This window comes from Somniosus microcephalus, unplaced genomic scaffold, assembly GCF_052327205.1.
Source record: "Somniosus microcephalus isolate GS21.2 unplaced genomic scaffold, FLI_Smic_1.0 unresolved_chr4, whole genome shotgun sequence".
Classification (NCBI taxonomy): domain Eukaryota; kingdom Metazoa; phylum Chordata; class Chondrichthyes; order Squaliformes; family Somniosidae; genus Somniosus; species Somniosus microcephalus.
In genome coordinates, this window is record NW_028225182.1 from 27,837,604 (window position 1) to 27,863,585 (window position 25,982).

Here is a 25,982-nt window from a genome sequence, read left to right on the forward strand (position 1 = left end):
CCTACTATAGCTCCACTCTGTACCCCATCCCCCTGCCAAGTTAGTTTAAACCCCCCCCAGCAGTGCTAGCAAACCTCCCCGCAAGGATATTGGTTCCCCTCTGGTTCAGGTGTAAACCGTCCGACTTGTACAAGTCCCACCTTTCCCAGAAGCAGACCCAGTGATCCAGGAAACTAAAGCCCTCCCCCCTGCACCATCCCTTTAGCCACGCATTCATCTGTTCTATCTTCCTATTCCTATACCCACTAGCACGTGGCACGGGGAGTAATCCAGAGATTACAACCTTTGAGGTCCTGCTCTTTAATCCTTCACCTAGCTCCTTAAACTCTTGCTGCAGGACCTCATCCCTCTTTTTACCTATGTCGTTGGTACCAATGTGGACCACGACCTCTGGCTGTTCACCCTCCCCCTCCAGAATGCCCTGCAGCCGCTCAGTGATATCCTTGACCCTGGCACCAGGGAGGCAACAAACCATCCTGGATTCACGTCTATGGCCACAGAAACGCCTATCTGTTCCCCTTACTATAGAATCCCCTACCACTATTGCTCTCCCACTCTTTTTCCCCCCTTCCTGGGCAGCAGGAGCACCCCCAGTGCCAGCAAGTTGGCTGCTGCTGCCTTCCCCCGGTGAGTCATCCCCCCCAACAGTATCCAAAGCGGTATACTTGTTTGAGAGGGGAATGGTCACAGGGGTCTCCTGCACTACCTGCCTGCTTCTATTGCTCCGCCTGGTGGTCACCCATTTCCTGTCTTCCTGTGCAGCCCTTCCCTGCGGTGTGACCAACTCACTAAACGTGCTATCCACGACCCTCTCAGCATCGTGAATGCTCAACAACCCATCCACCCGCAGCTCCAGCGCCTCAATGCGGTCTGCTAGTAGCTGCAGATGGATGCATCTCTGGCACACGTGGTCATCAGGGGCACCGGGGTCCCTGAATTCCCACATAGAGCAAGAGGAGCATATCACGGGGCTGGGCTCACCTGGCATGACCTTCCCTTTACTTAATTTAAATTAATTTACTACCACCAATTAAAAATATCTCTAAGGCGCTTGTATAGTCTACCAACAGTGTGTAACACGGCAGGATGGCCCAGTGAGATCAGACAGTGTGTAACGCGGGGAGGATGGGCCCAGTGAGATCAGACAGTGTGTAACCCGGGGAGGATGGGCCCAGTGAGATCCGACAGTGTGTAACCCGGGGAGGATGGGCCCAGTGAGATCAGACAGTGTGTAACCCGGGGAGGATGGGCCCAGTGAGATCAGACAGTGTGTAACCCGGGGAGGATGGGCCCAGTGAGATCAGACAGTGTGTAACACGGGGAGGATGGGCCCAGTGAGATCAGGCAGTGTGTAACCCAGGGAGGATGGGCCCAGTGAGATCAGACAGTGTGTAACACGGGGAGGATGGGCCCAGTGAGATCAGACAGTGTGTAACCCGGGGAGGATGGGCCCAGTGAGATCAGACAGTGTGTAACCCGGGGAGGATGGGCCCAGTGAGATCAGACAGTGTGATTTGCTGGAAGCCCTGGCGGGGATCTGAGAAAAGGGACAAAAATCAGACAGAAGCGCTCAGACCCAAACTTTTATTTTTATTAAGCAGAAGAAAAGTCTACATTACATTACTTCACACTATTCATGTTGTTATTTTCAGTCCTGCCATAATTAGATCTCCCGGTGAAAAACTGAGTGATTGAGAAAGGTTCACAGCTGAGAGTAAACAGGGATTGTAGACTGAGGAGCGACAGCAGGTGAACCAACACAGGATTGTGAGAGCACCAACCGGAGAGAACCCTTCCGATTCAAAGAGCTTCCAGAGATCGACCGGGGAAAAAGGTAAGAGGAAGTCCCATTGACTCAGATACACACTGGTCCTGGAGATGGACTGGGCAGAAAGGTCAGAGAGAGTCCCATTGACTCAGATACACACTGGTCCTGGAGATGGACTGAGGAGAAAGGTCGGAGAGAGTCCCATTGACTCAGATACACACTGGTCCTGGAGATGGACTGAGGAGAAAGGTCGGAGAGTCCCATTGACTCAGATACACACTGGTCCTGGAGATGGACTGGGGAGAAAGGTCAGAGAGAGTCCCATTGACTCAGATACACACTGGTCCTGGAGATGGACTGGGGAAAAAGGTCAGAGAGAGTCCCATTGACTCAGATACACACTGGTCCTGGAGATGGAGTGGGGAGAAAGGTCGGAGAGAGTCCCATTGACTCAGATACACACTGGTCCTGTAGATGGACTGAGGAGAAAGGTCGGAGAGAGTCCCATTGACTCAGATACACACTGGTCCTGGAGATGGACTGAGGAGAAAGGTCGGAGAGTCCCATTGACTCAGATACACACTGGTCCTGGAGATGGACTGGGGAGAAAGGTCAGAGAGAGTCCCATTGACTCAGATACACACTGGTCCTGGAGATGGACTGGGGAAAAAGGTCAGAGAGAGTCCCATTGACTCAGATACACACTGGTCCTGGAGATGGAGTGGGGAGAAAGGTCGGAGAGAGTCCCATTGACTCAGATACACACTGGTCCTGGAGATGGACTGAGGAGAAAGGTCGGAGAGTCCCATTGACTCAGATACACACTGGTCCTGGAGATGGACTGGGGAAAAAGGTCAGAGAGAGTCCCATTGACTCAGATACACACTGGTCCTGGAGATGGACTGGGGAGAAAGGTCAGAGAGTCCCATTGACTCAGATACACACTGGTCCTGGAGATGGACTGAGGAGAAAGGTCGGAGAGTCCCATTGACTCAGATACACACTGGTCCTGGAGATGGACTGGGGAGAAAGGTCAGAGAGAGACCCATTGACTCAGATACACACTGGTCCTGGAGATGGACTGGGGAGAAAGGTCAGAGAGAGTCCCATTGACTCAGATACACACTGGTCCTGGAGATGGACTGTGGAGAAAGGTCAGAGAGAGTCCCATTGACTCAGATACACACTGGTCCTGGAGATGGACTGTGGAGAAAGGTCAGAGAGAGTCCCATTGACTCAGATACACACTGGTCCTGGAGATGGACTGAGGAGAAAGGTCGGAGAGTCCCATTGACTCAGATACACACTGGTCCTGGAGATGGACTGGGGAGAAAGGTCGGAGAGTCCCATTGACTCAGATACACACTGGTCCTGGAGATGGACTGGGGAGAAAGGTCAGAGAGAGTCCCATTGACTCAGATACACACTGGTCCTGGAGATGGACTGGGGATAAAGGTAAGAGAGAGTCCCATTGACTCAGATACACACTGGTCCTGGAGATGGACTGAGGAGAAAGGTCGGAGAGTCCCATTGACTCAGATACACACTGGTCCTGGAGATGGACTGGGGAGAAAGGTCAGAGAGAGTCCCATTGACTCAGATACACACTGGTCCTGGAGATGGACTGGGGAGAAAGGTCAGAGAGTCCCATTGACTCAGATACACACTGGTCCTGGAGATGGACTGGGGAGAAAGGTCAGAGAGAGTCCCATTGACTCAGATGATGTCCCCACACTATTACTGCAGATTTGTTTTTCCCAATCTATACATAGCTTAAAATCCCCCATGATTAATATATTACACTTGCTACTTGCACCTCTAGTTCCCTGAATTATACGCCGCCCTACATTACAACTACAGTTTGGGGGCCTATAAACACCTCCAACCAATGTTTTCTGCCCCTTGCTGTTTCTTGGCTCCACCCAAACTGAATTTTTTAATTTTAATATTTGCGGCTAAGATAATTTCTCCCTCCTGTCTTTATCCCATCCTTTATCGATGTGAGACCAGAACTGTGCCCGGTACTCCGGTGTTGTCTCACCAAAGCTCTGTGCAATTGTAGCAAGGCTTCCTCACTGTTGTATTCCAACCCCCTGTAATACAGTCCAACATGCCATTCGCCTGCCCAATTGCTCGCTGTACCTGCATGCTAACTTTGTTTCCTGTACGAGAACACCTAAATCTCTCTCAACACCAACATTTAATCATTTTTCACCATTTAAAAAAGGTTCTGTTTTTCTGTTCTTCCTACTAAAGTGAATACGCACACATTTCCCCACATTATATTCCATCTGTCACCTTACTGCCCGCACACTTAGACTGCCCATATCCCTTTGCAGGCTCTGTGTCCCCATAGCTTACTGTCCCACCTAGCTTTGTATCAGCAGCAAACTTGGATCCATTACACTCGGTCCCTTCATCTAAGTCATTAATATAGATTGTAAATAGCAGAGGCCCAAGCACTGATCCTTGTGGCACCCCACTAGCCTGCCAAGCTGAAAATGTCCTGTTTATCCCTACTCTCTGTTTTCTGTCAGTTAACCAATCCTCTATCAATGCTAATAGTCATAACAGCACAGAAGGAGGCCATTCGGCCCATCGAGTCCGTGCCGGCTCTCTGTAGAGCAATCCAGTCAGTCCCATTCCCCCGCACTATCCCCGTAGCCCTGCAAGTTTATTTCCCTCAAGTGCCTATCCAGTCTCCCCTTGAAAACACTGAGTGTCTCCGCTTCCACCACTTCCGTCGGCAGCGAGTTCCAGGTCCTCACCACTCGCTGCGTAAAAAGATTTTACTCACATTCGCCCCCGTACCTCTTGCCCAAAACCTTAAATCTGTGTCCTAGTCCTCGTACCATCCATTAGTGGGAATAGCTTTTCCCTGTCTAGTCTATCCAAACCCGTCATAATCTTGTACACTGCTATCAAATCACCCCTCAACCTCCTTTGCTCTAATGAAAACAAATCCAGACTCTCCAACCTGTCCTTGTAGCTAATATATTACCCTCAACCCCATGAGTCCTTATCTTGCATAGCAACCTTATCTTGCATAGCAACCTTTTATGTGGCACCTTTTAGAAACATAGAAGATAGGAGCAGGAGTAGGCCATTCAGCCCCTCGAGCCTGCTCCGCCATTCAATGAGATCATGGCTGATCATCCAAATTCAGTACCCTGTCCCTGCCTCCTCCCCATATCCCTTGATCCCTTTAGCCTTAAGAAATATATCCAACTCTTTCTTGAATATATTTAATGAACTGGCCTCCACCGCCCTCTGTGGCAGAGAATTCCACAGGTTCACCACTCTCTGGGTGAAGAAATTCCTCCTCATTTCAGTCCTAAATGGCTTACCCCTTATCCTTAGACTATGACCCCTGGTTCTGGACTCCCCAGCCATCAGAAACATCCTTCCTGCATCTAGTCTGTCCAGGCCTGACAGAATTTTATAGGTTTCGATGAGATCCCCTTTCATCTTCTAAACTCCAGTGAGTATAATCCCAATCGACACACTCCTCATACGTCATTCCTGCCATCCCAGGTATCAGTCTGGTGAATCTTCGCTGCACTCCTTCCATGGCAAGAACGTCCTTCCTCAGGTAAGGTGACCAAAACTGCACACAATACTCAAGGTGCGGTCTCACCAAGGCCCTGTACAACTGCAGCAAGACATCGTTGTTCTTGTACTCGAACCCTCTTGCTACGAAGGCCAACATACCATTTGCCTTCTTAACCGCCTGCTGCACCTGCATGCTTACCTTCAGCGACTGGTGCACAAGAACACCCAGGTCTCTTTGCACTTCCCCTTCTCCCAATCTATTGCCATTCAAATAATAATCTGCCTTCCTGTTTTTGCCACAAAAGTGGATAACCTCACATTTATCCACATTATAGTGCATTTGCCATGTTTCTGCCCAATCACCCAACCTGTCCAAATCGTACTGGAGTTTCACGACATCCTCCTCACAGCATACCATCCCACCCAGCTTTGTGTCGTCTGCAAATTTGGAGATATTACATCCAATTCCCTCGTCCAGATCATTAATAGATATTGTGAACAGCTGGGGTCCTAGGACCGATCCTTGCGACAGCCCACTAGTCACTGCCTGCCACTCGGAAAACGACCCGTTTATTCCAACTCTTTGCTTTCTGTCCGCCAACCAGTTCTCTATCCAAGTCAATACCTTGCCCCCAATCCCATGTGCCTTAATTTTGCACGCTAATCTCTAATGCGGGACCTTATCGAAAGCCTTCTGAAAGTCCAAATACACCACATCCACTGATTCTCCCTTATCTATTTTACCAGTTACATCCTCAAAAAATTCCAGTAGATTAGTCAGGCACGATTTACCTTTTGTAAATCCATGTTGACTTTGTCCGATCCAGTCACTGCTTTCCAAGCGCTCTGCTATTACATCTTTTATAATGGACTCTAGCATATTCCCCACTACCGATGTCAAGCTTACCGGTCTATAATTCCCCGCCTTTTCTCTACCACCTTTTTTGAATAGTGGGGTAACATTAGCTACCCGCCAATCCATGGGTACTGTTCCAGAGTCTATCGAGTTCTGGAAGATGACCAGCAATGCATCTACTATTTCTAGGGCCACTTCCTTAAGTACCCTGGGATGTAGATTATCAGGCCCTGGGGATTTGTCGGCCTTCAGGCCCATCAATTTCCCTAACACCATTTCCCTACAAATACTGATTTCTTTCAGTTCCACCCTTTCATCAGACCCTATGTTCCCCGGCATCTCTGGGAGGTTATTTGTGTCCTCCTTTGTGAAGACAGAACCAAAATATGTATTTAGTTGGTCTGCCATTTCTTTGTTCCCCATTATAAATTCCCCCGATTCTGACTGCAAGGGACCTACGCTTGACTTCACCAATCTTTTTCTCTGTAAAAGCTTTTATAGATATGTGAAGTCAGTTTTTATGTTCCCTGCAAGCTTACACTCATATTCTATTTTCTGAATTAATCCCTTTGTCCTCCTTTGTTGAATCTTAAACTGCTCCCAATCCTCAGGATTATTGCTTTTTCTGGCCAATTTATATGCCCTCTCCTTGGACCTTATGCTATCCCTAATTTCCCTTGTTAGCCACGGTTGGGTCACCTTTTTTGTTTTATTTTTATGCCAAACTGGGATGAACAAATTCTGTAGTTCATCCATTCGGTCTTTGAATGTTTGCCATTGCCGATCCACCGTCAACCCTTTGAGCGCCATTCCCCAATCAATCCTACCCAACTCACTGCTCAGACCATCGTAGTTTCCTTTATTTAAATTGAGGACCCTAGTCTCCGAGTCAACTACTTCATTCTCCATCTTAATGAAGAATTCGATCATATTATGATCGCTCCGACCCAAGGGGCCTCGTACAACAAGATTGCTAATTAATCCTTTCTCGTTACATAATACCCAGTCTAAGATGGCCTGATCTCTGGTTGGTTCCTCGACATATTGGTCCAGGAAACCATCCCGTAAACACTCCAGGAATTCCTCCTCCACAGTATTGTTACTAATTTGGTTGGCCCAATCTATATGTAGATTAAAGTCACCCATGACGACTGCTGTGCCCTTATTGCACGCTTCTTTAATTTCTCTTTTAATGCCATCCCCAACCTCCGCCTTACTGTTTGGAGGTCTATAAACCACTCCCACTAACGTTTTTTTCCCCTTAGTATTTCTCAATTCTACCCATACAGATTCCACCTCATCAGAGCTAATATCCTTCATTACAATTGTGTTAATCACTTTAACCAGTAATGCTACCCCACCTCCCTTTCCTTTTTGCCTATCTTTCCTGAATATCGAATACCCCTGGTGAGTTCCCAGTCCTGGCCTTCCTTGAGCCACGTTTCCGTAATCCCAACCAAATCGTATTTGTTTACTTCTATTTGCGCAGCCAATTCATCCACCTTATTACAAATGCTCCTCGCATTAAGACACAAAGCCTTCAGGCTTGTTTTTTTAACGCTCTTAGACCTATTAGAATTATTATTTACTGTGGCCACGTTTGATTTAAACCGTTGATTTCTCTGACTGCCACTTTTGTTTTTCTCCTTCCTATCTTTTGCTTTTATCCTTGTTTCCCTTTCCTCTTGTCTCCCTGCTCAGGTTCCCAACCCCCTGCCATTTTAGTTTAAACCCTCCCCCACAGCACTAGCAAACACTCCCCCTAGGACATCGGTTCCGGCCCTGCCCAGGTGCAAACCGTCTGGTTTGAACTGGTCCCACCTCCCCTCGAACCAGTTCCAATGTCCCAGGAACTTGAATCCCTCCCCCTGGCACCATTCCTCTAGCCACGTATTCATCTGAAGTATCCTTGTATTTCTACTCTGACTAGCACGCGGCACTGGTAGCAATCCTGAGATTACTACCTTTTGAGGTCCTGTATTTTAATTTATCTCCTAACTCCCTATATTCCGCTTTTTAGGACCTCCTCCTGCTTTTTACCTATATCGTTGGTGCCTATATGCACCACGACAACTGGCTGTTCACCCTCCCCTTCCAAGATGTTCTGCAGCCGCTCTGACACATCCTTGACCCTTGCACCAGGGAGGCAACACACCATCCTGGAGTCTCGTTTGCGGCCGCAGAAACGCCTATCTATTCCCCTTACAATTGAATCCCCTATTACTATAGCTCTACCCTTTTTCCTCCCATTCTGTGCAGGAGAGCCACCCCTGGTGCCAGGAAGTTGGCTGCTGCTGCCTTCCTCTGATAAGCCATCATCCCCCCCCCCCAACAGCACTCAAAGTGGTGTATCTGTTGGAGAGGGGGATGTCCACAGGAGACCCCTGCACTACCTGCCTGCGCCTAGTACTCTGCCTGTTGGTCACCCATTCCCTTTCTTCCTGTCCAACCTCTACCTGCGGTGTGTCCAACTCCGTAAATGTGCTATTCACGATGTCCTGAGCATCGTGGACGCTCCAGTATGTATCCAATCGCAGCTCCAGCGCCGCAATGCGGTCTGTCAGTAGCTGCAGCTGGATGCACTTCCTGCACATGTAATTGTCAGGGGCACAGGAAGTGTCCCTGAGTTCCCACATATCGCAGGAGGAGCAGATCACGGGGCCCGGCTGTCCTGCCATGACTTACCCTTTTAATTAATTGAATTTAAATTAAATCAATCAATCCCACTAATTACACTACAGTTAACTGGTTTACCAACAGTCCCTGCTACACTAGAGAGACCTTAGAAACTATAAACCAGAGTTAAAGTTTAAAAAAGAGAGAAATACTCACCAACCAATCACTTAGCTGCTTCCTGGTGACGTCACAATTTGATTACTTTTTACCTCTCTCCCCTGCTGTTGAATTGGTCGGGCCTCGTTCGCTGAATCAGCCGCCGCGCCCCAACTGCCGCCGGTTTTTGAAACTCCTCAGCTGCTCGCTCGCAGGTCCGCTCTGGTCGGGCCTCATTCGCTGAACAGCGGGAGGCCGAGGACAGCGCGGACCTGCGAGGAGTCGGCAGCAGTGAGGAGGCCGATACATATCCAGCGAATTCCAAAAGAACAGCAAAATCAAGGAGTGACGTCACAGGACTGCAGGAAAGAATCCGAGAGCGGGAGCAGTCAAACTACAACTGCAAAACCGCTGAAGTGACATCACAACCAGGGAAGGAGCTGATTGGACTGTAGAAATACTCACCAGGTCCTACTTACCAGTCGTTAAAGTAAAAGTAAGGTCTCTAGTTTAGCGTAAGTAGTGTTTAAAGGGAAGTAAGGTCCCTAGTGTATTTAATATTTAAAGGGAGTAAATTAAGGGTAGGACTTGGCAGAGCAGCTCAGCAGTGTGGAGTGCTCCTCCTGTGCTATGTGGGAGGTCAGGGACACTTTTGGTGTCCAGGGCGAACATGTGTGCAGGAAGTGTCTCCAGCTGCAGCTACTCGCAATCTGCGTTTTGGAGCTGCGGCTGGAGTCACTGTGGAGCATCCGTGAAGCTGAGTTCTTCATGGATAGCTTGTCTAACGAGGTCGTCACACCGCAGGTAAAGAATGCACAGGCAGACAGGAAATGGGTGACCGCCAGACAGAGTAAAAGAACTAGGAAGGCAGTGCAGGAGTCCCCTGGGTCCATCTCTCTCTCCAACAGATTTTCTGTTTTGGATACTGCTGGGGAGATGGTTTCTGAGGGGAATGCAGCAAGAGCCCAGTCCGTGGCACTACGAGTGGCTCAGCTGCACAGGAGGGGAGCAAAAAGAGAGGGAGAGCAATAGTGATGGGGGATTCTATCGTAAGGGGAACAGATAGACGTTTCTGTGGCGCAGATGTGACTCCAGGATGGTATGTTGCCTCCCTGGTGCCAGGGTCAAGGATGTCACTGAACGGCTGTAGGGCATTCTGAAGGGGGAGGGTGAACAGTCAGAGGTCGTGGTTCACATTGGTACCAAGGTCATGGGTAGAAAGCGGGATGAGGTCCTGCAACAAGAATTTAGGGAGCTAGGTAGCAGATTAAAAAGCAGGACCTCAAAGGTTGTAATCTCTGGATTGCTCCCGGTGCCACGTGGTAGTGATTATTATAGGAATAGGTGGATAGAGCAGATGAATGCGTGGCTGAAGAGTTGGTGCAGGAGGGAGGGCTTTAGTTTCCTGGATCACTGGCTCTGCTTCTGGGGAAGGTGGGACCTGTACAAGTCGGACGGGTTGCACATGAATCGGAACGGGACCAACATCCTTGCAGGGAGGTTTGCTGGTACTGTTGAGGGGGGTTTAAACTAACTTGGCAGGGGGATGGGATACAAAGTGGAGCTACAGTAGAGGGTGATGCACAGCCAAATATAGAGGAAAAAACAAGTCAGCCTGGAAGGCAGAGCAAATATGTAACGGCACAAGGGAGCATGGCAAGGCTGGATGGCATTTATTTTAATGCAAGGAGTCTTGCGAGTAAAGCAGATGAATTCAAGGTGTTGATGAACACATGGGAGTATGATATTGTTATCACAGACATGGTTGAGGGAGGGGCAGGACTGGCAGCTCAATATTCCAGGGTATAGAATCTTCAGGCAAGACAGAGGGGGGGGTGTAAAAGAGGAGGGGGTGTCGCAATATTAATCAAGGAGTCAATTACTGCTGTAAGGAGAGATGATATCTTAGCAGGTTCTCAATGATTTATCTCCAGAAGGTTCCTGAACACTGGCGCTAGACTGATTCGCCTGTCGTTCATTGGTTTACCACACGCTCCATTTTTAAACGAGGGGGTAACATTTGCAAATCCCCAGTCCTGTGGCACCACTCCCCTATCCAAGGAGGATTCAAAGATTGTGGCCAGAGCCATACTTCTCTCAGTAACCCAGGATGCATCCCATCCAGACCATGACACTTCCACTTTGAGCGCTGTCAACTGTTTCACTACATCCTCTTGGTCTATTTATATCCTGTCCAATTTCACTACCACCCTCTCCTTCACTGTAACATTGGCAGCATCCTCTTCTTTAGTGAAGGCAGATGCAAAGTACTCATTCAGTACCTCAGCCATGCCCACTGCATCCACCAGAAGATTGCCCTTTTGGTCCTTAATCATCGCACCTTTCCATTGACTCTCCTTTTAGGCTTTACATGTTTAAGAAAGATTTTAATGTTCCCTATTATATTCCCACTAATCTTTCCTCAGTTTTTCCGTGCCCCTCTTAGTTTGTTTTTGATTTCTCCTCTGTACTTTCTGTATTCAGCTTGATTCCCTACGGTGCTGCTGTTGTTGTCGTGTGTTTATTATACCAGAGTCTGCGTGTGTCAAACAGCAGAAAACTCCATCTTACAAGGTCTCAAATTGGGTTATAACTTAATGCCGGCGAATAACATCAACTTAAGTTTGGAGAAATGACTGATCCGGGACTGAATCGCTTTCACATTTCCCCAGTGGGGAAAGGGAAGGACGCTGACTGAGAGTTTGTTAGACACACAGCGGGACACGCGCACACGTGGAGAATTATAATTGTAAAACAGCAGTCAGACCAAACCAGTTATGTATTTAAGAGGTTTCCAGATATTGTAAGACCCCTAAAGATATTGCGTCACCAATCTGCTTAAAGTGACACCACTGTTAATATTAGTGGAGCAGTGGTGAATGTCCTCACCTCCGACAGTGCTCATTAGTCAAGTGCTGACACCATGAGCGATGTCCTCGGCTTTATTACAAGAGGAATAGCGAATAACAGCAAGCAAGTGATGTTTAACTGTTAGAACAGACTGGTTAGGCCTCAGCTGGAGTCTGGTTTTCAATTCTGGGCACCGCACTTTAGGGAGGATATCAAGGCCTTGGAGACGGTGCAGAAGAGATTTGAGAGAATTGTACTAAGGATCAGGGACTTCAGTTCTGGGGAGAGACTGGTTTGTTCTCTTTAGAGCAGAGTTGGTTAAACAAAGATTTTATAGAGCTGTTGAAACTCATGAATGGTTTTGATGAGTAAATAAGGAGAAACTGTTTCCATTGGCAGAAGGGTCAGTAACCAGACGATGCAGATTTAAAGTGAGTGGAAAAAGAGCCACAGGCGAGGTGAGGTGAGGTAACATTGTGTTACACAGCGAGTTAGTGAGATCTGGAATGCATTGCCCGAAAGGGTGGTGAGGTAACATTGTGTTACACAGTGAGTTAGTGTGATCTGGAATGCATTGTCCGAAAGGGTGGTGAGGTAGCATTCTGTTACACAGCGAGTTAGTGTGATCTGGAATGCATTGCCCGAAAGGGTGGTGAGGTAACATTGTGTTACACAGCGAGTTAGTGAGATCTGGAATGCATTGTCCGAAAGGGTGGTGAGGTAACATTGTGTTACACAGCGAGTTAGTGAGATCTGGAATGCATTGTCCGAAAGGGTGGTGAGGTAACATTGTGTTACGCAGCGAGTTAGTGTGATCTGGAATGCATTGCCCGAAAGTGTGGTGAGGTAACATTGTGTTACACAGCGAGTTAGTGAGATCTGGAATGCATTGTCCGAAAGGGTGGTGAGGTAACATTGTGTTACACAGCGAGTTAGTGTGATCTGGAATGCATTGTCCGAAAGGGTGGTGAGGTAACATTGTGTTACACAGCGAGTTAGTGTGATCTGGAATGCATTGTCCGAAAGGGTGGTGAGGTAACATTGTGTTACACAGCGAGTTAGTGTGATCTGGAATGCATTGCCCGAGAGGGTGGTGAGGTAACATTGTGTTACACAGCGAGTTAGTGAGATCTGGAATGCATTGTCCGAAAGGGTGGTGAGGTAACATTGTGTTACACAGAGAGTTAGTGAGATCTGGAATGCATTGTCCGAAAGGGTGGTGAGGTAACATTGTTACACAGCGAGTTAGTGAGATCTGGAATGCATTGCCCGAAAGGGTGGTGAGGTAACATTGTGTTACAGAGCGAGTTAGTGAGATCTGGAATGCATTGTCCAAAAGGGTGGTGAGGTAACATTGTTACACAGCGAGTTAGTGAGATCTGGAATGCATTGCCCGAAAGGGTGGTGAGGTAACATTGTGTTACACAGCGAGTTAGTGAGATCTGGAATGCATTGTCCGAAAGGGTGGTGTGGTAACATTGTTACACAGCGAGTTAGTGAGATCTGGAATGCATTGCCCGAAAGGGTGGTGTGGTAACATTGTGTTACACAGCGAGTTAGTGTGATCTGGAATGCATTGCCCGAAAGGGTGGTGAGGTAACATTGTGTTACACAGCGAGTTAGTGTGATCTGGAATGTATTGTCCGAAAGGGTGGAGGAAGCAGATTCTGTTAACATTGAAAAGGGAATTGGATAAATACTTGAAGGGAAAACATTTACAGGGCTATGGGGAAAGAGAGGGACAGTGGTAATAATGGGATCGCTCTTCCAAAGAGTCAGCACCGGTGTGATGGGCTGAATGACCTCCTGTGCTGTATCATATTATGGGTCGATGATGCAGCCTCGCCCAGTCAATGGAGGTGCCTGATGGGCTGAATGACCTTCTGTGCTGTGTCATATTATGGGTCTATGATGCAGCCTCGCCCAGTCAATGGAGGTGCCTGATGGGCTGAATGACCTTCTGTGCTGTATCATATTATGGGTCTATGATGCAGCCTTGCCTCGTCAATGGAGGTGCCTGATGGGCTGAATGACCTCCTGTGCTGTATCATATTATGGGTCTATGATGCAGCCTCGCCTCATCAATGGAGGTGCCTGATGAAGCGATCTCGGCACCGAGATTTCAATCCACCAGCAAATCCCAAGAAGCAGATATTGAAACAATCCAACCTGCCTCCGGCGCTACAGTAATCGGTTACTATGCACCAGAAGCAGCATCATCGGTTCAATATTGGCCAACAATATAGGTGTGGATAGAAAGACAAAAGTTAACCCATTGCTGGAGATTTGCGATCTGCGATCGGGGAGCTAGGACAGGAAGCACATGAGGATCAGTTTTATGGGATGGACAGTGGAGGCCATGACATGGAAAAGGATGCCAGATGAGACTATATCGAATGCTGTGGGAAGGTGAATGATGGACAAGGAAGGGTTACACACCATGGTCACAGTCACAGAGATTGGAGTTTGTGACAGTTCGGGGCAGATTAGATTTACATCGAAACTGCAGCAGAGAAACAGTCCATTCGGCTCCAGTGGTCTATGCTGTGTTTATACTCCACGGGAGCCTCCTCCCACTCTCATTACATCTTGACACCGTGTCCACATATACGTTCGAGGGCGTTAGACTCGTGACACCAATATTAAATAACATTCAGAACGCCGGAGAACCCACCCTCCTGGAGTGGATTGAGCGAGTTTGTCGCAATCCCCTCACTTCAGAAAGAAATGAGCTCATTCACGCTGGACCTAAAAAGGATCGATCAGAGAATGTTCTAAATGGTTAGAAGTTAGGAACTGTGGATGGGCAGAGAGAACTAGGGGTCCACGTAACCTTAACCGCAGAGCTCGGCCGTTCAGGGGTGATGTTAGAAGTTAGGAACTGTGGATGGGCAGAGAGAACGAGGGGTCCACGTAACCTTAACTGCAGAGCGAGGCCGTTCAGGGGTGATGTTAGAAGTTAGGAACTGTGGATGGGCAGAGAGAACTAGGGGTCCACGTAACCTTAACCGCAGAGCGAGGCCGTTCAGGGGTGATGTTAGAAGTTAGGAACTGTGGATGGGCAGAGAGAACTAGGGGTCCACGTAACCTTAACCGCAGAGCGAGGCCGTTCAGGGGTGATGTTAGAAGTTAGGAACTGTGGATGGGCAGAGAGAACGAGGGGTCCACGTAACCTTAACCGCAGAGCTCGGCCGTTCAGGGGTGATGTTAGAAGTTAGGAACTGTGGATGGGCAGAGAGAACGAGGGGTCCACGTAACCTTAACTGCAGAGCGAGGCCGTTCAGGGGTGATGTTAGAAGTTAGGAACTGTGGATGGGCAGAGAGAACTAGGGGTCCACGTAACCTTAACCGCAGAGCGAGGCCGTTCAGGGGTGATGTTGGAAAGCATTTCTTCAGACACAGTGTAGTGGAAATCTAGAACACTCGCCCTCAAGAAGCTGTTGAGTCTCGGTCAATTGAAAATGACAAACTGTGATTGATAGATTTGTGTTAGGCAATGGTATTTAGGGATATGGAACCAAGGCAGGGAGATGGAGTTAAGATACAGCTCAGTCATGATCGAATTGAATGGAGGAACAAGCTGGAGTGAATGAGTGGCCTAATCCTGTTCCGATGTTCCTGTGCCTCTTTATAAAGCCAATGCTCCCATATACGTTTCTAAAAGCCTTATCGTCCTGTCCTACCACCGTCAAAGATTTCTGTATCTATACCCCCAAGTTTTACTGTTCCTGCAACCCCTTTAAATTGTACCAGTTGGTTTAAATTGCATCGCCTCATTCTTCCTTCCAAAATGCAGCATTTCACACTTCTCTGCATTAAATTTCACCGGCCATGTGTCTGCCCATTTCACCAGTGTCTCTATTTCCTCCTGAAGTCTTCTGCTATCCTCCTCACGGTTTACGACTTTTCCGAGATTCGTGTCATCGACAAACTTTTAAACTATGCCCTGTATACCTAAGTCCATGTCACTAAAATAAATCCAAAAGAGCAGTGGTCCTAATCCCGCCCCCTGGGGACACTGTAAACTTCCCTCCAGTGTGAACAATATCGGTTCACAACTACTGTCTGTTTTCTGTCCCTTCACCAATTTAGTATCCACGCTGCCACTGCTCCTTTAATATCATTGGCTCCAATTTTGTTCACCAGTCTATTATGAGGTACTTTATCAAAGGCCTTCTGAAAGTCCAGAAACAGAACATCAACTGCACTACCTTCATCAACCCTCTCCTATTTCATCCATTGGCTCATTCAAGTCAGCCAGGTTAGATTTGCCTTTAAATAAAATCCATTTTGTCTGTCGCTAATAAACCCATGTTCTTCCAAGTGACGGTTAATTGTGTTTTGGAAATAACACCGATGTTAAGCTGAGTGGCCTGTAGTTATTTGGTTCATCGCACTCTCCTTTTTTTGAACAGTGAAGTAACGTTTGCAGCCCTCCCGTCCTCTGGCACCTTTCCCATATCTAAGGATTGGAAGATTGTGGCAGAGCGGGTGACATTTCTACTTTGAGCCCTGCCAACCAATTTAGTACATCGTCCTAATCGATTTATATCCTGTCCAATTTCTCTACCACCTCCTCCTTTACTGTACGATTGGCAGCATCCTCTCCTTTAGTGAATACGGAGCCAAAGTGTTAATTTAGTACCTCAGCCATGTCCTCTGCTTCCACAAGATGATTGCCTTTTTGGTCAGTAATCAGCCCCACCTTTCCTTGGACTATTCTTTCACGCTTTATATGTTTATAAAAGGCATTAGTGTTCCCTATTATGTTACCACTAATCATTTCTCATACATTCTCCTTGCCCCTCTGTTGCTGTTGTGTGTTTATTACACTAGTGGCAGCGTTTGTGAAACAGCAAAGTACTGAATTTTACAAAGACTCAAACTGGTACTGAATTAACAATCGCTTTTACATTTCCACAGTGGGGAAAGGGAAAGGCTGCTGATTGATAGTTATAATGCACGGGCACACACACAAATGGAGAATTATGATTGTAAAACAGCAGTCAAATCCACCAGTTGTATATTCATGGCGTTTTCTGAGATCCCAGATGTTGGGTGATTGGGCAGAAGCGTGGCAGATGCAATATAACGTGGATAAATGCGAGGTTGTCCACTTTGGTGTCAAAAACAGAAAGGCAGACTGTTATCTGAATGGCAATAGATTGGGAGAAGGGGAAATGCAACGAGACCTGGGTGTCCTTGTGCACCAGTCGCTGAAGGTAAGCATGCAGGTGTAGCAGGCGGTGAAGAAGGCAAATGGTATGTTGGCCTTCATAGCAAAAGGGTTTGAGTACAAGAGCAAGGATGTCCTGCTGCAGTTGTACAGGGCTTTGGTGAGACCACACCTTGAGTATTGTGTGCAGTTTTGGTCGCCTTATCTGAGGAAGGATGTTCTTGCCATGGAAGGAGTTCAGCGAAGATTCACAAGGCTGATCCCTGGGATGGCCGGAATGACGTATGAGGAGAGATTGGGTCGATTGGGCTTATACTCGCTGGAGTTTAGAAGAATGAGCGGGGATCTCATCGAAACTTATAAAATTCTGACAGGTCTGGACAAATTAGATGCAGGTAGAATGTTCCTGATGGTCGGAGAGTCCAGAACCAGGGGTCTAAGGATAAGGGGTAAGCCATTTAGGACAGAGATGAGGAAGAATTTCATCACCCAGAGAGTGGTGAACCTGTGGAATTCTCTACCACAGAAGGCGGTTGAGGCCAAGTCTTTAAATATATTCAAGAAGGCGTTAGATATATTTCTTAGAGCTAAAGGTATCGAGGGATATGGGGAGAAGGCAGGGACCGGGTACTGAGTTTGGATGATCAGCCATGATCTCATTGAACGGCGGAGCAGGATCGAGGGGGCCGAATGGCCTACTCCTGCTCCTATCTTCTATGTTTCTATGTAAACGGAGCAAGCTTGGGGTTTGATGTGGTAGAAGGCGAACGAGATGAGAACGGAAATAATCTAGAGTAAGAAAAGGCCCAAAAATTAAACAGTCTGGAGCAGAACATCAATTCGTCTTCTCTTATCATGGAGAAATCAAATATTTGACACACTGTGTGTTTGAAACAAAGCTTATTTATTCACTGAAATAACAACAGAAAATGCTGGAAATACTCAGCAGGCCAGGCAGGATCTGTGGAGAGAGATATAACGTGTCCCGCCCACTGGGAGCCGCTAGTCCCACCCCTCGGACTCCCCGATTGGTTGGAGGTCCCGCCGCCTGCTCGCTCCTCCAGCCCCACCCACTGGGTGCCGCTAGTCCTGCCCCGTCGGGCTCCCCGATTGGTTGGAGGACCCACCGCCGGCTTGCTCCTCCAGCCCCACCCACTAGGTGCCGCTAGTCCCGGCCCTCGGGCTCCCCGATTGGTTGGAGGACCCGCCGCCGGCTCGCTCCTGCAGGCCCGCCCCGCTCGCTCCCTATTGGTGGGAAGCTGCCGTCAATCAGGCCGCGGGCCCGGGTGACGTGTCCCCGAGGAGATCACGTGCACCGTCCAAGTTCCGCCGCTCGGTCCGGGGCCTCGCGGACTCTGAGGTTTTTCTATTTCTCTCGATTCTCTCCCGATCCACCCCGCGCCATTCTCCACCCAGTCGGAGCGGAGAAAACTCACTTCGCGTCACCGATCGCGACTCTGGAACCGACACCAAGGCCTTTCCCCGGAATGGCCCCGCGCCGACTCCGTCCGGCAGGATCCGAGTGCGCAGGCGCAGCTCCGAGTGGGGGAGGGGGTTTGGTCTCCTCTGGGCCTGCGCGGTCATTACCCTTGGTGACCGGGAGGGGTCGCTGTGCCGGACTCGGCCCAAACCGCCGTCCCGCGTGCGCATGCGCGGACTCTCGTCTGTCAATCAACCAACCGCCAGAAGAGGTCGCTGGTGAGACCAGTGAAAGAAGAAGGACTTTCATTTATATAGCGCCTTTCACCACCAGCGGATGCCCCAAAGTACTTTACAGCCAATGAAGTACTTTTGCAGTGTAGTCACTGTTGCAATGTAGGAAATGCGGCAGTCGGTTAGCGCACAGCAAGCTCCCACAGACAGCAATGTGATAATGACCAGATAATGTATCGTTTTTTTTATGTTGATTGAGGGATAAACATTGGCTCGGACACTGGGGATAATTCCCCTGCTCTTTCCCACATTACAACAGTGACTACTTCATTGTAGTACTTCATTGGCTGTAAAGCACTTTAGGATATCTGGTGGCACTATATAAATGCAAGTCTTTCTTTCCTGAAATAATGCCATGGGATCTTTTACATCCACCTGAGAGAGTAAACAGGGCCTCAATTTAACATCTCATCCGAAAGACGGCACCTCCGACAGTGCCGCACTCCCTCAGCACGCACTGCAGTGTCAGTCTGGATTTTTGTGCTCAATTCTCTGGAGTGGGACTATGAACCCACAACTTTCTGACTCCGAGGCGAGAGTGCTACCCACTGAGCCACTGGCTGACACTAAAGAGCAAGCAGTTCTGACAAATGGTCATCGACCTGAAACGTTAACTCTGTTTCTCTCTCCACAGATGCTGCCTGACCTGAGTATTGCCAGCATTTTCTGTTTTTATTAAAGAAACGAGGGAGTGATTGCTGACGGGAAGAATGTTGGGTCGTCCTACGCATGCGCACCTCCCTGGCGGCTGAGGCGAAACACCGACTCGCCCCCACCTGAGCCGCTCCCGCGTACCAGATGTTGCGGCTCCGCATGCACGCCCGATGTTCCAACCGCGGGGTTTTGTGTGCTGAGCATGCGTGTTGCGGACCAATCGGGACGGGCGATTGTAGAGCAGGAGGGAGAGCGCGGGGGCCATGAGCACATGCGCGGGACTCAGTGTCAACAGAGTGCTTTCTGGAGCGCGGAGGCTTGTGGGTATTACAGCCACCATTACTGCTGATCCTTTCAACCAACCTGTGCAGCAGCTGGGGCCTGAAAATCAGCTTCACTGCCCCTAGGTTCGGAAAGGGGAAAATTAAACAACAGTTTGCCTCTGATCCTTTTCTGATCTCAATTTACAGGGTTATAGAAGTGGAGCAGTTACAGGCGGGAAGCTCAGACCAAACATCACGTCAAGATCTGACAGTGTCGCTGGATTCATCAGGACCTGAATATCATCGGCCTTTGCACATGGAAGGAGAGAGCAGGGATCGCAACGCAGACAAACTGCACACGTGTTCAGTTTATGGAGGCGGATTCAGCCGATTGCCTGACCTGGTGAGACACGTGCACCGTCACACCGGGGAGAAACCGGGTAAAGGTGGGGACGGCGGGAAGGGCTTCAGTTCCCCTTCTGCATTGAAAGTTCAATGGCGCAGTCACACCAAGGACAGTCTGTTCACCTGCTCCATGTGTGGAAAGGGATTTGTTTGTTCATCCCACCTGCAAACACACCAGGGAGTTCACACTGGGGAGAAACCATTTCAGTGTCCTGACTGTGGGAAGAGCTTTAAAAGCGCTCATTATCTGAAGGGACACCAGCTTGTTCACACTGATGAGAGACCATTTCAATGTTCTGACTGTGGGAAGAGCTTTAAAAGCCCCCGGGAGCTGAAGAAACACTGGTTCCTACACACTGGGGAGAGGCCGTTCACCTGCTCCGTGTGTGGGAAGGGATTCGCTTGGTCATCCAAACTGCTGGAACATCAGCGAGTTCACACTGGGGAGAGGCCGTTCACCTGCTCCGTGTGTGGGAAGGGATTCACTCAGTCATCCAACCTGCTGGTACATCAGCGAGTTCACACTGACGAGAGGCCCTTTAAATGTTATGACTGTGGGAAGAGTTTTAAAAGCACCGGGGAGCTCAAGAAACACCAACACCTACACACCGGGGAGAGGCCGTTCACCTGCTCCGTGTGTGGGAAGGGATTCGCTGATTCATCCAACCTGCTGGTACATCAGCGAGGTCACACTGGGGAGACGCCGTTCACGTGCTCCGTGTGTGGGACGGGATTCACTCGGTCATCCCACCTGCTGGTACATCAGCGAGTTCACACTGACGAGAGGCCCTTTAAATGTTCTGACTGTGGGAAGAGCTTTAAAAGCTCCGGGGAGCTGAAGGGGCACCAGCAAGTTCACACTAACGAGAGACCCTTTAAATGTTCTGACTGTGGGAATAGTTTTAAAAGCTCCCGGGAGCTCAAGAGACACCAACACCTGCACACTGGGGAGAGGCCGTTCACCTGCTCTGTGTGTGGGAAGGGATTCGCTCGGTCATCCAACCTGCTGGTACATCAGCGAGTTCACACTGGGGAGAGACTGTTCACCTGCTCCGTGTGTGGGAAGGGATTCGCTCGGTCATCCCGCCTGCTGTTACATCAGCGACTTCACACTGATCATAGAATCTAACAGCACAGAAGGAGGTGATTCGGCCCATCGTGTCTGTGCCCATCGTGTCTTTGAAAGAGCTGTCCAATTTAGTCCCAAACCCCAGCTTTATCCCCAGAACTCTGCAAACTAGTCCTCTTCAAGGACTTGTCCAATTACTGTTTGAAAGTTCCTGTGGAACCTGATTCCAGCATCCTTTCAGATGGTGCGTTCCAGATCTGAACAACCCTCTGTATGAAAACAATTCTCCTCATTTCCCCTCTAGTTCTTTTAGTAACTATTTTAAATCTGTGACCTTTGGCTACCGACCCACTTGCCAGAGTGAACAGTTTCTCTCTACTTGCTCGATCAAAATCCCTCATCATTTTGAACACCTCTATTAGGTCTCCTCGTAACCTTCTCTGCTCTAAGGGGAACAATCCGAGCTTCTCCAGTCTCTCCACATAACTGAAGTCCCTCATCCCTGGTACCATCCTGGTCAACCTCCTCTGCACCCTCTCCAAGGCCTTGACATCCTTCCTAAAGTGTGGTGCCCAGAACTGTACACAAGACTCCAGCTGAGGCCAAAACCCTGCAGCTGTACAAAACCCTGGTTAGACCACACCTGGAGCACTGTGAGCAGTTCTGGGCATCACATCTTAGGAAGGATATATTGGCCTTGGAGGGAGTGCAGCGTAGGTTTACCAGAATGATACCCGGACTTCAAGGGTTAAGTTACGAGGAGGGATTACACAAATTAGGGTTGTAATCCCTGGAATTTAGAAAGTTAAGGGGTGATCTGATCGAAGTTTTCAGGATATTAAGGGGAACAGATAGGGTAGATAGAGAGAAACTATTTCCGCTGGTTGCGGATTCTAGGACTGGGGGCAGAGTCTAAAAATTAGAGCCAGACCTTTCAGGAGTGAAATTAGGAAACACTTCTACACACAAAGGGTGGTAGAAGTTTGGAACTCACTTCCGCAAACAGCAATTGATGCTCGATCAATTGTTAATTTTAAATCTGAGATTGATAGGTTTTTATTAACCAAAGGTATTAAGGGATATGGGCCAAAGGCGGGTGTATGGAGTTAGGTCACAGATCAGCCATGATCTCATTGAATGGTGGAACAGGCTCGAGGGGCTGAATGGCCTCCTCCTGTCCTATGTTCCTAACTAGTGATTTGTGAAGGTTTAGTGTAACTTCCTTGCTTTTGTATTCAATGGCACTATTTACAAAGCCAAGTATCCCATAGGCTTTCTGAACCACCTCACCAACTTGCCGTGGCACTTTCAAAGACTTGTGAATATGGACCCCCAGGTCCCTCTGCTCTTGCACCCCCTCAAAAGAGTCCCATTTAGATTATACGGCCTCTCCCTGTTGTTTTTCCCAAAGTGCATCACTTCACACTTATCCTCATTTAATGTCATCTGCCTTGTGTCTGCTCATTTCACAGTCTGTCTCTGTCCTTCTGAAGTCTACTACTACTACACTCACAAAACTTGGCAACATAGTAAATAGTATCATCCGTAAACTTTGGAATTGTTCACCTATACCCAAGTCCAGGTCAGTTATATATAACAAGAAAAGCAATGGTCCTAATCCCGACCCCTGGGGGAGCCCACTGCATACCTCCCTCCAGTCAGAAAAACATCCCTCAGCACTGCTCACTGCCTCCTCTCCCTTAGCCAATTATATACCCAAATTACCATCAGCCCTTTAATTCCCTCTGCTTCTATTGTCAGAGTAAGTCTCTCATGTGGTATTTTATCAAATGCCTTTTGAAAGTCCATATATACAACATCTGCTGCACTACCTTCATCAACCCTCTGTTACTTCATCAGAGAACTCAATCAGGTTAATCAGACACGATTTACCTTTAACAAATCCATACTGGCTGCCCCTTATTAATCCATGCTTCTCCAAGTGAGAATTAATTTTGTCCTTGACAATGGTCTCTAGTCATTCACCCACCACTGACATTAGACTGATTGGCCTGTAGTTACCAGGTTTGTCCCTCTTCCCCTTTTTTAAACAGCGTGTAACATTTGCAATCCTCCAGTCCTCTGGCTCCACTCCCATATATCTGAGGGAGATTGAAAGATTGTGGTCGGAGCTTCTGCTATCTCCACCCTAGCTTCCCTCTGCAATCTAGGATGCATCCACCTGGACTGGGTGACTTGTTAACTTTGAGTGATGACAACCTATTTAGCACCTCCTTTCTATCCATTTTTATCCAATTTCTCTACTCCCCCCTCCTCTACTGCGACATTAACTTCATCCTCTTCTTTTGTGAAGACAGATGCTAAGTACTCATTCAGTACCTCAGCCATGCCCTCTGCCTCCGTATGATGAGCCCCTATTTGGTCCCTAATCGGCCCCACCATTCCTTTAACTATCCTTTTACTTTTCAGATGTTTATAAATGATTTTTGGGTTCCCTTTTACATTACCCACTAATCTTTTCTTGTCTCCTCTCCCTTGTGCCAGCTGTGGCTCAGTGGGTAGCACACTTGCTCTCTGAGTCAGAAGGTTGTGGGTTCTAGTCCCACTCCAGGGACTTGAGCACATAAAGCTAGGCTGACACTCCAGTGCAGTGCTGAGGGAGTGCTGCACTGTTTCTGATGAGACTTTAAACTGAGGCCCCGTCTGCTCTCTCAGGTGGATGTAAAAGATCCCATGGCACTCTTTTGAAGAAGAGTAGGGGAGTTATCCCCGGTGTCCTGGCCAATATTTATCCCTCAACCAACATAACAAAAACAGATTACCTGGTTATTATCACAATGCTGTTTGTGGGAGCTTGCTGAGCACAAATTGGCTGCCGTGTTTCCCACATTACAACAATGACTCCACTTCAAAAGTACTTCATTGGCTGTAAAGAGCTTTGAGATGTCTGGTGGTCATGAAAGGCGCTATATCAATGCAAGTCTTTCTTTCATATATCCTATTTCAATTTCCCCCCACTCTGTATTCTCCTGGTTTTTCACTGCATTCTGTACCTGACATTTGTCGTAAACCTCCTTTTTCTGTTTTATTCTAACGTCTACATCCTTTGTCATCCAGGGAGCTTGAGCTTTGGACGCCCCATCTTTCCTCTTTTTGGGACTATGCTTGGTTTGTACCCGGTGTCAAATTTTGTTTTGTAACGCTCCCGTGAAGCACGTTGGGACATTTTACTACATTAAATACGTTCTATAAATACAAATCGTTATTGTCTGAAACTAACAAATTCCACAGAGGAAAAATAACAGTATTTTTACTCCCAAATATTAAATATTTGTTCTCTGAGATTTATCTGCTTTTATTGATGAATTTAAAAAGTCTCTTAAAACCTGAGCCAGTGTGTTGTGAGACAAAGAGCCTTGTGTCCAATGTGGGGAATAAAGGCCCACAGCCTCCCCGGGCCCTGAACAAGTTACTGGAGAAACTCGCTGCCCTGCAGATCAGACAATCAGCCGGCGCTAGTCCCGCCCCTTGGGCTCCGCGATGCGTTGGAGGGCCCGCCGCCCGCTTGCTCCTCCAGCCCCGCCCACTGGGTGCCGCTAGTCCCGCCCCTCGGGTTCCCCGATTGGCTGGTTGACCTGCCGCCGGCTCCCTATTGGTCGGAAGCTTCCGTCAATCACCCGGGCAGTGTGAGCTGAGCATGCGCGGACCTCGGCCGCTGACACATCAGGTGAGAGCGCTCAGGGAGCGGGTTAATGAACCCCAGGGGAGGCTGCGAGATTCTCCGCACCTCAGCTCTGCTCGGTGCTGTGTGAACGGGCTGCACCACACCCCGGCTGCTCACGGGGAATGTCACTGCAGAGGGCCCAGTGCAGAAGGCCCAGGGTGGAAGACCCAGAGGAGAGAGTACTAGGCGGGGGGGCCTAGCACGGAGGACCCCAGCGCGGAGGACCCCAGCGCGGAGGGCCCCAGGCGGGGGGCCCAGCGCGGAGGGCCCCAGGCGGGGGGGGCGCAGCGCGGAGGGCCCCAGGCGGGGGGCCCAGCGCGGAGGTCCCGAGGCGGGTGGCCCAGCACGGACGACCCAGAGGAGAGTGTCCTAGGCGGTGGGCCCAGCATGGAGGACCCCAGGCGGGGGGCCCTGCATGGGGTTGAACTGGTATTACTTGCTTTTTGAAGAAGCTTCGGGTTCTGGTTAAAAGTAGTTTACTTGAAGTCTTAAGTGACTTTTTGATATGGTTGTAGGACTTTGTATATTGTGGTGTTATTTAGTGTTTAAGACTTCCTTAATCGAACGAACGAACATCCTAGTGAACACACGCATGCGGATACAAATATATGCACGCACGCACGCATACACAATGGAACTTACGTTCGACCGAATGAAGGGCCCGCTCTCCAGGACGGGGGTCACTCGGTGAGCTTGAAGCCTGCAGGATGGATGAACGAATGCACGCATGCACGCAGACAGAAACGGCACACATGTACACAGTCATGCACAATGGAACTTACGCTTGAGCGAATGAACAGACGAATGGAGGAATGAATGATTGAACGATGCCAGTTGGACTGGTGTGTATGGATTCTTGGTTTATTAAATAGTTGCAGTTTGTACTGTAAATATTATTGATTTACCTGTAAATTTTATTGTTGTATTTATATTGACCATAATTGGCCAATGAATGTAATGGATTTACTCTGTAATTTAAGTTGTATAAGTACAGTTGTACTTGAATGTTAAAATTTTAAAAAGGACAACAGGTTATACCAAGCAAAAATGAAGAGTTACTAGATTGCCAGTAGGACTGGTATGTATTGTTTTTTACTACGGGTACCTGTTTTGTCTGGAAAAATTTATTATTGTATTTGTACTGTTAATCTTAAAGCTGTTTTTTAAGGCTTAGCCTTCTTGTGGTTAATGAATGTAATGGATTTATCATGTAATTGAT

At 48.4% G+C, this 25,982-nt stretch overlaps 1 long non-coding RNA gene across 1 annotated transcript; it reads left to right on the forward strand.

Annotated features, from left to right (window-relative positions):
- Positions 1 to 1,573: 1,573 nt before the first annotated feature.
- Positions 1,574 to 25,982, forward strand: LOC147090064 (uncharacterized). Its single transcript, XR_015075317.1, has 3 exons — positions 1,574 to 1,834; positions 19,812 to 20,007; positions 24,157 to 25,982. It is a non-coding gene; the product is annotated as an uncharacterized LOC147090064 (long non-coding RNA).